Below are 15,101 nucleotides of genomic sequence, written 5' to 3'. Positions count from 1 at the left end.
TGCGCCTCAGGGGCGATCGCCGAGCGGAAGGCTACCTCCTAGGACCCTGCCCACCGCGAACTGGGTGCCTACTCCCCATTTCTGCCTTTCAGTGAAGAAAGTGAAGACACAGGCAGAAAGAGATCTTGGCAGAAATTGGTGAACTCGGGTGGACTTCGAGAGGAGGTGAAACGAGAGAAAAAGAAAAAAGAAAAAACTTGGAGGGAAAAGAAAAGAAAACGAAAACTTTCTGCTTAGGATAATCAATTTGTTCTTTTCTGGTGTGTGTGTGTGTGTGTGTGTGTGTGTCTGTGTGTGTGTGTGTGTAATTTAAATGATTGCCCGCAAAGTATGCATTCGTCCTCAACAGTCAACTTGAGAGTCACAGATGGAAGGCTGGGGGGACACCTGGGGATTCCAGGCAAGGTGAATCTTGAAGATCTTGAAGGAAACCCTTGAGTGAAATTTACCAAGGCGCGACTTAGAAGACAGTCACAACACTTCGCCTGTCCCTGGTGTAAACTGTTCTAGATAAAGCACAGATAGTGACTCTGTGCTCTTACTTATGGTTGGAGGGGTGTGTGTGTTGGGGTGTATGTGCAGGGAGGCAATAGGGTGACAACACTTTTAAAGCTGAGAATAAAATGCAGATTTCTTGGGTGTTGACTTGTCTTTGTCACATTTAATTATTCTGCGTTAATGGACATAGGTTGTTCTTGACTGTGTATGATTTATGACAGTAGATTACACCTTTTGTTTATTTCTCTGATATGTTTCATTGGTCGGAAAAAAAATGACAGTTTTAGCCTTCCAGGAAAGGACACAGTTATTTAAAAATTGCAACAGCAATTTTCATGTACTTACTCATGGTATGAATATATGCTTAATGAAAACAATTTACTCCACCACAAACGTGGTTAAAAGGATGTGTATGCCAATATGCATCCCAAGTTGTTTATTTAAAAACTTCTTTGGCACTAGGAATAAATAATGCATTTGCAGTAAAGAAAAAAATAAATAAATGCCAGCAAATGTTTATCTTTTTCTAAACCTGTTCCAGTAATGTTACTGAAAAAAGAATATATGTATAAACACACACACACACACACACACACACACATACACACACATTTGCTATGCCAAGAAGTTCAGAAATTGAGGATGAAATTCATCCCAAAGTAACATTGGCCATATAATTAAAAGCCCTTGCTATGGGAAATATAAAATACTTAAAATGTTCAACACCAGTTTACTGGTATTTTAAGCTAGTTGAATATTTCTGATGGGAAATATACTCTAGAAACCCATATATTGATAGGATTGATTTTAAAAAGAATGGTTTTAAATTCCTTGGCAAATTTTCAAAGACTTTTATAAACCAAAGTAGCTTCTTTCCTGGACATCAATTTACATGTAGCTTTATGAAAAAAATATTGTAATTAAATGGTTAGCTTACTGAATACATAAAAATAGCAAGGTGAAACAGAAAAAAAAGTATACAATTTTATTTGTAAAATAGTCTATATAAAAGTTCAATATGGGGGGAAAAGTCCAACAGTCTTGAAATTTGTCATGCAACAATCAGGATTTTTACTACAGACATTTTGGCACCGGAACAATGTCTGACTTCGTAACAGGACATTTTATTATGCATTACTTTAGTAAATGCTGCAGTTGATTTTATTGCCACCAGAGGGCAGATAAACTGCTAATTTCATCTATTATTCCCTTTTCTGTTTTAGAGGGAAGTAGTTTATGTTTATCACATAATTCACACTTATTTTAGTTGTTCTTCTCTGGTTGAATATTTTTCTGTTATTTCCTGCTTTTGTTGGAGTTTTTAATTGAAATGAAATTAATATAAGTTTTATATTATATAAGTATATATGTTATAATACATATAAGTTTCATTAATACAAATGAAATATTACCCATTTGTAGAGTTTGTTATAAGAGTGTTGCTGTTGAGACATAATCATTAAAGTTCCCGTTTGCATATAAACCTAGAGCAAAATGGTATAATAGAGGGGTTAATTCAAGTGAATATTTATTATAAAATGGACATCTGTCATATTGTTGGAGAAAAGACAGGTTAATTATTTTATCAATCAATGACTTGAGGCTACATGCAAAATTTTAAAAATATGAAATGTGAGTTTCTTTTTCCTTTAGAGAATAGATACAAGTTTTGAAGTGAGGTTGGGTAAGTTTGGACTGAGACATAATTGTAATGTAGAACATTTACATCAAAGATAATTTTTGTTGTTGTTATTCATGGGTGTCTGCCTAGAGGTTTGGAATTATTATAATCAGGAGAATTTGCACATTTCAGTGTGATCTTCAGAAATAAACTCTTATCAGGGAGAATGTATTTGAATAAAACTTAACAATGAAAGATACTAATTTTGCTCCAGATAGGTTTCTTCACTGCAAGAATCAGATACTCTCAGAGTATGTAGAAAACATGTGTCCTTATCAATTAGTTTTGTCATTTTTTCCTAAAAGCTATCTCCTATTGCAGAAACATTATGTTTTTAAAGAGGAATGAGTTGATCAACAGCCTTGATCATGGGGTCTAAAGTCTTCAGCTGCAGGCTGGGCACGGTAGCTCATGCCTGTAATCCCAGCACTTTGGGAGGCTGAGGTGGGCGAATCACCTGGGGTCAGGAGTTTGAGACCAGCCTGGCCAACATGGTGAAACCCTGTCTCTACTAAAAATACAAAAATTAGCTGGGTGTGGTGGTGGACACCTGTAATCCTGGCTATACTTGGGAGGCTGAGGCAGGAGAATCGCTTGAACCCAGGAGGCGGAGGTAGCAGCGAGCCGAGTTTGCACCATTGCACTCCAGCCTGGATGGGTGACAAAGGGAGACCCTGCCTCAAAAAAATAAAAAATAAAAAATAAAAATAAGTAAACAAACAAACAAATAAATAAATAAAGTCTTCAGCTACTTTCTCATCACATTAATACAGTCTCTTCTCCATGGTCTTCAAGGCCATTGCCGTGTGGCCTCAAGCACTTTCCCACCCTCTCTCCCCTGCCTGTTCTTGAAAGCTCTCACCAGATGAGCTGCTGGAAGTTCCCTGAGTGTGTACCATGCATTACCACTTCTGCCATTCCTCCTGCTCTTCCTTCTCTAAGTGCGTCTCCGTCCATCCATTTTCCAATTTTTCCTGCAGATTTGTCTCAAGTGACACTCTCCACAAAAGGACGTGTTGTCTTAGAATTCTCAGTGCACTTTATGCCTTCTTCAAAGGCACTTACTTGATATTGTAGGGTTTCCTTTTCTTTCCATTTCTGCCTCTCTCTCATGTATTCTATTAGACCAGACCATATGTTCCTGAGGTCAGGGTCTGTTGTCATTTATTTCTGAATCTGCTGTGGCAACTACCAATAAATAGTTGCAATAAATTGTTGTTGGACTGAGCTGAACTGAATAGAACTGTAGTTCAAGCTGAATTATTAATTTGAATGCCACCTTAGGAGACTTTTTAAATAATTCCCATGCTAAGACTTTGTCCATCCATAGGATAGAAATAAATTTAAAACTAACTTCAGAGAGTAACTGTTGAAACCAAAGCATAAGATCCAGGAGTCTGCTAAACTATCCTTCTACTATTAGGTGGGACTTTTAAAAAATTCATTCGACCATTCGTCTACCCTGCTGGTTTCTGAGTGAATGTTCACTCATGTTCTTAATCTCATATCTTTTTTCTTTTATACATTTCCTTTAAAAAATTCTTTGTTTTTATTTTTAATTTTTAATAATATGTATTCAAGCTGTGCAACATGATGCTTGTTTATTTTCAAATTCTATGTATAAGAGAAACCTAATTGCATTTGTATTTCTGTGTCTGAATTATTTTACTTAGCACGATGTCCCCCAGCTTCATCCATGCTATCACAAATAGCAAGATCTTCTTTTTTAAAGCTAAATAATATTCCATTGTGCATATATATGCACTATATATGCAATATATAATGTATATCTGCTATATTTGCAATACATAGTATATATGCACTATATATAATATATATGCACTATATATGCAATATATAATATATATGCTCTCTATATGCAATATATATCATATATGCACTATATATACAATATATATATTATATATGCACTATATATGGAATATATGTACACTACATATGCAATGTATATGGAATATATATCCAGTTATTCATCAGTGGACAGTGGGGTTGTCATATCTTCGCTATTGTGAATAATGCTTCAATTAACAGGGGAGTGAAGATACCTCTTAAATGGGCTGGTTTTATTTTCTTCAGGTATATATATAGAAGAGAGATTGCTAGCTCATATGGTGGTGTTATTTTTAATTTTTTGAAGCAACTTCATATTGTTCTTTTTATGGCTCTACCAATTTACATTCCCACCAAAAGTGTATAACGGTTCCCTTTTCTCCACATCCTCACCCACACTTACTATCGTCTTTTTGACAATAGCCATCTTAATATTAGTAGGTGTGAGATGATACCTTATTGTGATTTTGATTTGTATTTCCCTAATGATTAGTGATGTTGACCACCGTGTCATATACCTGTTGGCCATTTTTTTGTCTTCTTTGGAGAAATGTCTATTTTTAGGCACTTTGCCTATTTTAAAATCAGTTATTTACATTAAGCCTTCTGTTGATAGATAGGACTTTCAAAAAGTTCATTCCACTATTTTCCTATACTGCTAGTTTCTTTCTGCATGTTTACTTACTTTTTTTTTTGAGACGGAGTCTCGCTCTCTCTCTCAGTCTGGAGTGCAGTGGAGCAATCTTGGCTCATTGCAAGCTCCGCCTCCCGGGTTCATGCCATTCTCCTGCCTCAGCCTCCCGAGTAGCTGGGACTACAGGCGCCCGCCACCACGCCTGGCTAATTTTTTGTATTTTTTAGTAGAGACAGGGTTTCACTGTGTTAGCCAGGATGGTCTCGATTTCCTGACCTCTTGATCCGCCCGCCTCAGCCTCCCAAAGTGCTGGGATGTTTACTTATGTTTTTAATTTAATATCTTAAAATATGGTTTACATATATATGTACATATGAATACATATATGGTGATGTTTTATTTCACTGAAGATGAAGACTATTAAATAATTTTGGTTCTTTGTGGGATTGCTTTTGAATTAAACTGTTTTAGGCCTCATGTCACTAAACTATAATGAAGGAGGCTTTAAAAATATTGTCTCGGCTGGGCGTAGTGGCTCACGCCTGTGATCCCAGCACTTTTTTGGGAGGCGGAGGTGAGTGGATCAAGAGGTCAGGAGATCAAGACCATCCTGGCCAACATGGTGAAACCCCATCTCTACTAAAAATAAAAATATTAGCCAGGCATGGTGGCATGCACCTGTAGTTCCATCTACTCAGAAGGCTGAGGCAAGAGAATCACTTGACCCAGGAGGTGGAGGTTGAGATTGCGCCACTGCCCTCCAGCTGGGTGACAGAGCAAGACTCCATCTCAAAAAAAAAAAAAAAAAAAAAATTCTCATTAAACTTGTTTTGAGGTGAGGTTCAGTGGCTCACACTTGTAATCCCAACACTTTGGGAGGCTGAGACAGGGGGACTGCTTGAGTCCACGATTTGGAGACCAGCCTGGGCAACATAGGGAAGAGACCTCATCTCTACAGTTTTTTTGTTTTGTTTTTTGTTTTGTTTAATTAGCTGGTCATGGTGGTGCACACCTGTAGTCCCAGCTACTTGGTAGGCTGAGGTGGGAGGATCACTGGAACCCAGGAGGTCAGGGCTGCAATGAGCTGTGATTACACCACTGCATTCCAGCCTGGCCAACAGAGTGTGACCCTGTCTCAAAAAATAAAATAATAAAAAAACTTGCTATGGGAGCTGTTACAGGGAAGTAGATGAGGATATTCTGCAATACATTGCATGGTGTCTGCTCCCCGAGATATTATGCCATGAGAAAATGAGAGAGAGAAAGAGACAGAGACAGGGTGAGAGACCTTATGTTTCAATTACAGACATAGTTCTTTTGAACTTGTTTGTATCTTTTGGACATTACAAATAATGCCTAGGAGTTTTACCATTTAAGTTTTGGTTTCTTTAAATCTCAGTGCACAATTTGTGGCCCACCTCCAACAACTATATGAACCTTCTGGCCTACATTTTGTGTGCTAGCTTACCTCTGTCTTCATCTTACCTTTTCTACCTTTTCTCACTTAAAATCTTATTTGGTATTTGTTTTGGAGATGGGAAAAAAGCAAATAAAATTGAATCGCCATGATACATAAGGTTGTGTATCACTAAGTTGCTTTCCGCTTTCTCTTAATCTGATGAATTCCAGCCCTTTGGCTTTATTCTGAGCACATTTTCCCAAAGCTTTAATTATCTCTGTAGAGTACTCCATTCTGAGAGGTCTTTCTTCACTGAGTTCACACAGGATGTCTTCCCTCACTGCCTCCCACACCATGATTCTGTTAAGCTGAGGAAGTTACTAGAGAATGACAGGCTAAGTAGTGATGCTTTTATTAAGACAGTTTCTTCCACTATTTATTGTGTTAAAAATCAGCAGGATAATAGCTGAAAAAAGATGAGAATATAAAATATTCCACATGTGTTTATAACCAGACAGTGAACTCATTTCATATTTATTGTTTGGTTTTATTTTCCTCTTTTTAATTAAAAAGGTGGTAAGCTGTGGAATGATGGTATAGATTTGTATATTTAAGTAGAATTAGAGGTCTTGCCAGGGGTCTGTTTGGAATTAGCCTGTTAAGGATTACAGATCTGAACATGGGGTCAGACACTAAGTGACCTTACTGGATATCCATACTTTTAATCTCTTCCGCCAGAGGCCATCAAACCAGATCTAAGCGCTAGTACCTTTACCCTACCCTTCAAATTAAAATAGGCTGTCCTCACTCTTTCTGCTTGAGGCCTTATCATAGATAGTGTTCTGTGAGTTTTGTCAAGAGAGGGTCACAGGCCAAGATGCAGACTGACTTCCTTTTTACTTGTCTGGAATCTTATTACTCAGTTCCTCAATTATTTTTTACTCAATAATTGGACATTTTCCTTAGAATCCATGTTGCTCGAGGTCTTATCCTGTAAGTAAGATGTGTAGCTCATTGAGGCTTTGAGAATATGGAGAGAATGTTAAGAGTTTGCCCTGTGGAAAAACTGCATAGGAATCCGAATATTTAAAAGTCAATTTTCTGTGTATTCTTTGGAGAGTTCAGTTATACAAAGAGTCTAAATAAAACTGATATATTCTCTCTGAGTATGATGCTTGGTAAGTACACTCTGGTTCATTTTGATTAGGATACTGTATTCTTGGGTCCAGCTGGAATATGGAACATTGAACATTCGATAATGTTTTTTGGGTAGTAGTTACACATATCTGCTTACAGTAGTAATCTGCTTACAGTAGTAACTCCTACCCTTTTCTCTCTGAAACCATTATATGAACATCCAATAAAATATTTATTTCCCTAAAGCCTAAAGGGGAAGTAGGACAGGCAGAATTTATGATTTAGAGCATGAAATCTACCAATAATGATGAGTTTTAAGATGGGAAAGTATTTAAGGTCCATTTCAGGTACTGCTCATGCTGAGTCTATTATATCCATTTGCTGAATTCTTTCCGACATACAAACTTAGACTGTAGCTACCGCTGACCTAATGAACCGGGTTATTTATATGCTGTCTTTTTGTTCATTTATCTGGTCAAAAGGGCCCACTCACCTTCCTGTGGGCATAGCTGGCGGGAGCAAGTCTGGTATTTCAGCTGACTTCTCCTTTTGGCTTTGTCTTTTCCTTCTCCTTTTGCTATGTTTTCCCTTCAATTCATTGAAAAATGTCTATATACAAATTACATAAATGCAACCTGCATTGCAAAATATCCCAATGAAAAGTATATATGTAGTAATTTTTGGCAAACTGAGTTATGTTCTTAGTGGATATGGGTTCCTGTGATTTCAAGGAATACTGTCCCGAACTTTTAATTTAAAAACATTCCACCTCCTAATTATTTTGCCAGTCCATAGTTTTATGTTTAAGATTGCCCAAAATGTACTGCCTGTCCATAATTCTTTCAAGAATTATTGCTTCTGATATTAGCCATTTTAATTCTGTTGACTATTTATATAGGTCCTGGGAATATACACCTTTGAAGTTTTTGTTGTTGTTGTCATTTAGCCCTTTAATTTGCTAATTCCAAGGAACAAAAATTGAACTAAGAGACATACCACTGTGTCTTTGCCCTTTTTTTCCTTGGTGCTTGTTTGGAGCAGAAACAGGAGGGTCATTTTAGTTTTTTGCCATACAACAAAAATTTGAAGAATATTTTAATACTTTGAAAACTATGGATGCCCTGTGAAAATCAAGGTGACTTGTGAGGTTAAAACACATTTTATTTCACATTTTAGTTTGAGAGCATTCTTGCTATATTACAAAGATATTGCTCAGTGCTTTATTTTCATATGCTGGTTTTGTTAAACTAGCTTAGGATATTATATATCTCGTATAATGTATCAGTTGTACCTACTTTGATTCATAACTTGGCTTTAAAGTTTTTATGTAGCTTTAAAAAATGGTTTTTTTTTGTTCAAACTGAATGAATTTTATGAAAACCTTTTGTTTTACGTGAAGTGTGAGTAAACATAGCTCCTGTATCAGAATCTTGTGGTCGCATTTGTTAATATGGAAAGACTTGCAAAATACTGATGGGTATGTTGTGAAACAATTTTGGTGGAGACTGAGTTGTGTAATAAATCACATCACTTGCTGTTTTGTTTTTAGCAACTGCATCTACTTGGGTTGGTCTTAATTGTAATCTGCTGGTCCACAAGTGATTTATTGAATTTTCCATCCATGGATAATTAGTGCTCTTGTGAATGTGGGGGTAGGAGCATCCTTGCAAACATCTTTTCCTGTTTACATGCAGGAGATGCTTGGCTTATATTTAGAGCTAGAATTTCTGGGTTATTGGGTTTGTGAAAGGTCTACTCCAAAAAGATAAATCCTGAAAGAAGCCCTGCTGAGATAATCTACTTTGAAGATAAAGGGGGTGGGGGAACCCATAATTATCCCTGTACTGATACACAGTCTTAATTACCATAGCTTTATAATAAGTCTTTATATCTGATGGGACAAACCTGTCCCTCTTGTTCTTGCTCTTCAGAAGCTGGCTATTTCAAGAGGTTCTTTCCTTTTCCAGAGCCATTTTAGAATAAACATTTCAGATTTTGCTACAAACTCTTGGGCTTTTGATTGCAATCTTATTAAATCTCTGCGTCATTTTGTAAATAATTCAATTTCTAAACAACTGGGAGACTACGTAATTTCTTTTCTACAACATCTAATGGCCAGAACAAGTACCACAGGGCTTCATAACAGTTTTCTTTTTTTTTTTTTTAAGACAGAGCCTCACTTTGTTGCCCAGGCTGGAGTGCAGTGGCACGATCTTGGCTCACTGCAACCTCCACCTCCCGGGTTCAAGTGATTTTCCTGCCTCAGTCTCCCAAATAGCTACAACTACAGGCACGCCACACCCGGCTAATTCGTGTATTTTTAGTAGAGATGGGGTTTCACTATGTTGGCCAAGCTGGTCTCCAACTCCTGAACTCAAGTGATCCACCCATTTTGGCCTCCCAAAGTGCTGGGATTACAGACATGAGCCACCGCGCCCAGCCATCATAACAAATTGTTAATAGTGACTATTTGACAGTGACCTTTTTTAGTTGAAATGAAATTTCCAGATGGAGAGCTGGGGAGGTTTTCTTATCACATCATCCGACTAACCATACATCTAATTGTTTCCTAGGAAACAAATGGGGAATGATAGTTTAATTAAAATGAACAACTCAGTTAAGGGAAGGAAATGTTAATACCTGGCTTCTTAGGAACTATCATGATGGAGAAGTGAGCGCAACGCAAATGACACATAGACATGATGATATTTTCGCAATGTGCTTCTCAGCATCTTATCTCTGGACCAGCAACGCTCCAACCAAGACTTTGCCTTAAGTTTGCTGCATCCTAAGAAACAGCTTTGGAAAGAACGGTAAAATCTCCAAGCTTTAGGATCCCCCCTTAACATTGGCTCACTAGCTGATTCATTTCGATCCCATCGGAGATTTACTTTGAAAGAGAGTACAGTTTGCAAGTTGCTATCCCTCTATAGACAATAGAATTTATTATTTTATTTAGACTACAGGCATTTGCAAATGAGAGGGGTACAATTTTCTTGTTTGACTTGAAAATGTGAACTCCACCTCCAGCTCAGCACAGTTCATGCCTGGCTGTGGCTCTGAAGTCAGGCTTAGTGATCTGAGTATTTTTTAATCAGGAGTACATGGAAAAGCCAGGCAGCTTGTTTTATTTCTTGGTTGTTTAGCCTTCTTTATCTTTTTAACATCTGTTGTTCATTTCAGATATTTTTAAAAACAAGTAAGATTTAAAGTCGTTCTGCACATGACAGTCTCATTGTCTGGACGTTGCAAAACAGCTCCATGCAGGAAGCCAGATTGGGGCAATCTCAGTTTTTGTCAAGCTGTTTTTAGAAGAGATGTTTGAAAATAGGCATGGCCAATAAGAAGCTGATTTTTTTTTTTAAGCCAAGCACTTTTGTTTGACTTCAGATGGCTTTTCTCCAGCCCCCAGTTCTATTGTCCTGTCTCAACAGACCTGGCCTTTCTAGCCTGGCTTACTGCAAAGGCTTCCCACCTTACCTCCAAAATTGCCCTGCTGGAACCCATTCTTCATTCCACAGCCAGAAAGATCTTTCTAAAATGCAAATCTGGCTGTGTCCCTCCTCTGTTGGAACCACTCCTGTGCCTTTCTCTTGCCCTCATGCTGAAGATATCTGGTCCTGTTTGACCTGTTTGGGTTCAAGTTCAGCACTTTCTGTCCCTCCCCAGGATCCCTGTACATTGTCTCTGTTCTGAAATTCTGCACGTGCTCTTACCTCTTTTTGGACACACTTTCCTCCTTATTATTTTTTTTTTTTTTGGCTTTTTGTCCTTCCGATCTCCACTTAGCCTTGATGTCTTCATCATTTCACTGATCATCAATAGTAATTACTTGTGCCTGCATTTTACTGTAAACTGCCTTCTGTGACTGATTCTCCAGTGCCTCCCTAGCTCCAAGCATAGGAAGCTCTCTGAAAATTTGCTGTAGGATGCTTGTTAGTGTTCCACTTTTATAAATGATGCTGTGTTTGTTCAGGTTTATCACTCATGCAAAGACTTTTGTTGATGCTTTCTTATCACATGTTTCTTTGAGCAAAATTTCTAAGTCACAATTTCTGTAATGTGATGTCCTGGGTTAAAATGTCAATGACAGGCCAGGCACGGGGGCTCATGCCTATAATCTCAGCACTTTGGAAGGCTTCTACTAAAAATACAAAAAATTAGCCAGACGTGGTGGCAGGCACCCGTAGTCCCAGCGACTTGGAGGCTGAGGCACGAGAATCACTGGACCCAAAAGCTGGAGGTTGCAGTGAGCCGAGATCATGCCACTGCACTCCAGCCTAGGCAACAGAGTGAGACTCCATCTCAAAAGTAAAAAATAAAAAAAAAAGACAAAATGTAAAGAGAAGGTAGAGATGAAGTGACTGCAAAATAAGATAATTTGTCATACATATTTGTGAAGAACTGAGAACTCATTTACAAAGGATGATTTACAAATGATCCAGTCATATACTAAGCTAGCAAGAACAGAGAAAGGGATAATTTAACCAGTGTTGTCAAGAGTAGTTTTAAATTTCTGAGCTTTGTAAATCTGAATAACATTTCAAAGGCTGTGAAAGGACAAGATTTTAATCCTCTCTAATAATTTATAACCCACAACGTGAATTGTCTGATAAAATATTAAAATCGGTTGATTTTCTTCTCTGGAGAGAATTCCATAGTTACAAATGATATATGGATAAACAATGAGTGAAATAGAAACTAGAGATAGAGCCATGAAATTTGCATAATTAGCTTTCCACCTATCTCAAGGCGAAAGAGTCCAACTGGGAAATACCCCCTGGGAAATAGATATTTAAGAGATTTTTCAGATACAGATCACTAGGTAGCCTTTTAAATATTTTTCAACAAAAGAATCAATACAATCTCTTAGTACCACACTCAGTGACTTGAGTTAACTCTTTTCACAGTCTTAATGTGATCCACTTGCTCACATTTTAATCCGTTCAGGTCAGCATCTTCCATGTAATCAACAGTTTGTTTCTCTTATACTCAGAGCACATTTTTTTCTTACCTTGGCTTTTATTGTTTTTCTTGAAACATTCTCCAGAGCTCTCCCTCTCTTCCATACTCATGGTACGGCGTGAACATCTGATATTTCTATCTCCTCAGTATCTCTTTTCCCCATCCTTTGGTGACAGCACCCTCCCATTATTTAGGAATGTCCCCTACCCACTCTATGTTGTTCACCTGGGTTTCTTTTAGTAGTGGCATATTTCCCAGGATCAGCTTGTGTCTCAAAATTGGCCATGCAGAGTGTACCTTCACCCTTGGACCTGAGGCTAACTGGTCTTTCTCTAACTATGCTCCGGAAAAGAGAAGGTCTTTTTGTTTGTTTGTTTGTTTTTCCTAGGAGTTGCTGCATTGGGAAGATAAAAGTCTAGAGCCATCCATAGGCAATCTTGGACTGCCCAATGTGATAAAGCAGGAAATTCTGCTTTTGAGCTGGGATTTGTTACTTGCTGCTGAAAGAGTCTTGAGAAATCCATCGAAGTGTTTAATTATATTGCCATTTGTATAAGTATTCGATTGAGGACTATTCTTCCCACTAAATTGTAAGCTCTATGAGGGTAGGCACCAGGTTTGTTTCCTTTTTTTTTTTTTTTTTTTTTTTTTTGCTTGTTTGTTTTCTTGGCACCTTTCATAGTGCTTGGTATATAGAAGGCAATTAATAAATACTTAATGAATTTTTCTGCATAATTTCATTTGGTAGGGCATATTATCAATGACCATTAAAATGATTCAAATCTCAGATGTCGGGTGACATTCATCAGATAAGTCGTAAGTTGTGACTGTGATAGATTCTTTCTTCTCTGTTGGTTTTTTTGGGTGATTTTTTTATCCCATTCTGATATTACATATTCAATTCTTGTACCTGGGTCTTATTTTTCTCATCTTTCTTGGTGTTTCACTTACTGTCTTCCTTTGTTTGGCTAGCAGTTCCTGTCCTAATTTTATTTTTCCTGTGGGTATAGATAAACTTTCTAGGCAGTGGGAAACTGTGAAAGGGAAGGCTTTAACTCTTTTTTTTTTTTTTAACTTTCATTTTAGGCACAGGGGTACATGTGAAGGTTTGTTATTTAGGTAAACTTGTGCCACAGGGGTTTGCTGTACAGATTATTTTGTCACCCAGGTAGTAAGCTTAGTACTCAATAGTTATTTTTTCTGCTCCTCCCCCTCCTCCCACTCTCCACCCTCAAGTAGACCCCAGTGTCTGTTGTTCCCCTCTTTGTGCCCATGTGTTCTCATCATTTAGCTCCCACTTTTAAGTAAGAACATGTGATATTTGGTTTTCTATTCGTGCATTACTTTGCTAAGGATAATGTCCTCCATCCATTTTCCTGCAAAGGATATGATCTCATTCTTTTTTGTGGCTGCATAATATTCCGTGGTGTATAGGTACCACAATTTCTTCATTCAGTCCATCATTTATGTACATTTAGGTTGATTCCAGGTCTTTGCTATCGTAAATAGTGCTGCAATGCACGTTTGCATGCATGTGTCTTTATGGTAGAATGATTTATATTTTTGACCCAGCAATCCCTTCACTGGGTATACACCCAGAGCTTTAACTCTTTCATGGATGACATATCATAGTTTTTGCTAGTCCAATAATCTACCCAGAAATAAGAGGCAAAAACCCATTAAACAGATGGGTTTTTCGTTTATTCATTTATTATTTTTCATTTATTCATAAGTGCTCCATAGCCAATGCTTATTCATTGTGTTTATTTAATACTTTTGTTTATTGGGATTCTCCAGAATTTAAAAAATTTGAAAACAAAACAAAAATAGTATAACTACGCTTCAGACGTAACACCTAGCACATAGTAGGCTCTTAATTTAAAATTATTGACTGACCTATTGAATAGCCCACAAAGGTCTATCTTGCGTCTAATAAATGCATTGACTCATTTATCTTTCCATTCATTTATTCAATAACTAATCAGTAATTAAAAAGAAACACAGAGTAATGCATGAATGCACTTATTAGAAATAAAATAGACTGTTGTAGGTTAATTGAAAACCTAGCCATTCTATCTTATATTCTTTATACATAAGTTGGAGACTGCCATGTGTTACACATGTATGTGTGATGTGTGCTTAAAATAGATGACGTTTCATGATATAATTTGAAGTATCTTTGTAAAGTTCAATTTGCCTAATTTTTATATTAGTTAACCTTTTCCTCCACCAGGGTAACTTCAGTTGGAAGATGTTTCTACTGTCAATTGAATTTTGTAATTCACTGTGTGAGATACAAAAAGACATGGTTTCTATATATAAGGGGTGTGATTTACAAGAGACTATGTGAATGTATATAACGTGGATACAGTGCAAGGGGCAAACCAATACTTGTGGTTGCACAAGAGAGCCGGGAAAGAGTCTCTCGGGAGTGTGCGTGGTGGGAAAGTTCTCCAGGGAAGACAACATTCAATTGTCTTGTGGTTGCTAAAAGGATACTTTTGATGCCAGAAGGGCTTGAGTCCAAATCTTGGCTCTGAAATTTCCTCACTGCCATTTTGACCTTGGGCAAAAATATTAACCCCCGAACCTCCATTTCTTCATCTGTAACACAGCAGTAAAATTACTCGTCTCTCTAGTCATAATAGCTGTTGTCAAAAATGTCTGTTCTCTGAATGTTTGGTGGGTTTCAGTAGAAAAAATAAGGAAGTTGGAAGTGGGAAGTTAAGGATGTCAGAGGCAGAGACAAAAAAGGGCAGGGCAAGGCATGGAGTTTTCTCTGAAAACTTTACTTAATCTCATTAAATATTAGTTATTGATGAATCTATATTTCAAACTGCCAGACGTAAAACCATATCACCTTCGGTCTAGTAATAGCCATGTGCGGTGCTACTGTTGTAGGTCTGGGAAAAATTCAGGCCAATGAGAGCCTTTGA

General features: G+C 37.4%; 1 protein-coding gene across 1 annotated transcript in view; it reads left to right on the top strand.

The window, feature by feature from the left end:
• The window catches only part of PLXDC2 (plexin domain containing 2), a 458,249-nt gene that overhangs the window by 1,520 nt on the left and 441,628 nt on the right, over nt 1-15,101 (top strand). The gene's annotated exons all lie outside the window — the stretch shown is intronic.

This window comes from Nomascus leucogenys, chromosome 9, assembly GCF_006542625.1.
Source record: "Nomascus leucogenys isolate Asia chromosome 9, Asia_NLE_v1, whole genome shotgun sequence".
NCBI classification, from domain to species: domain Eukaryota; kingdom Metazoa; phylum Chordata; class Mammalia; order Primates; family Hylobatidae; genus Nomascus; species Nomascus leucogenys.
This window is presented reverse-complemented; position numbering and strand designations above follow the sequence as displayed.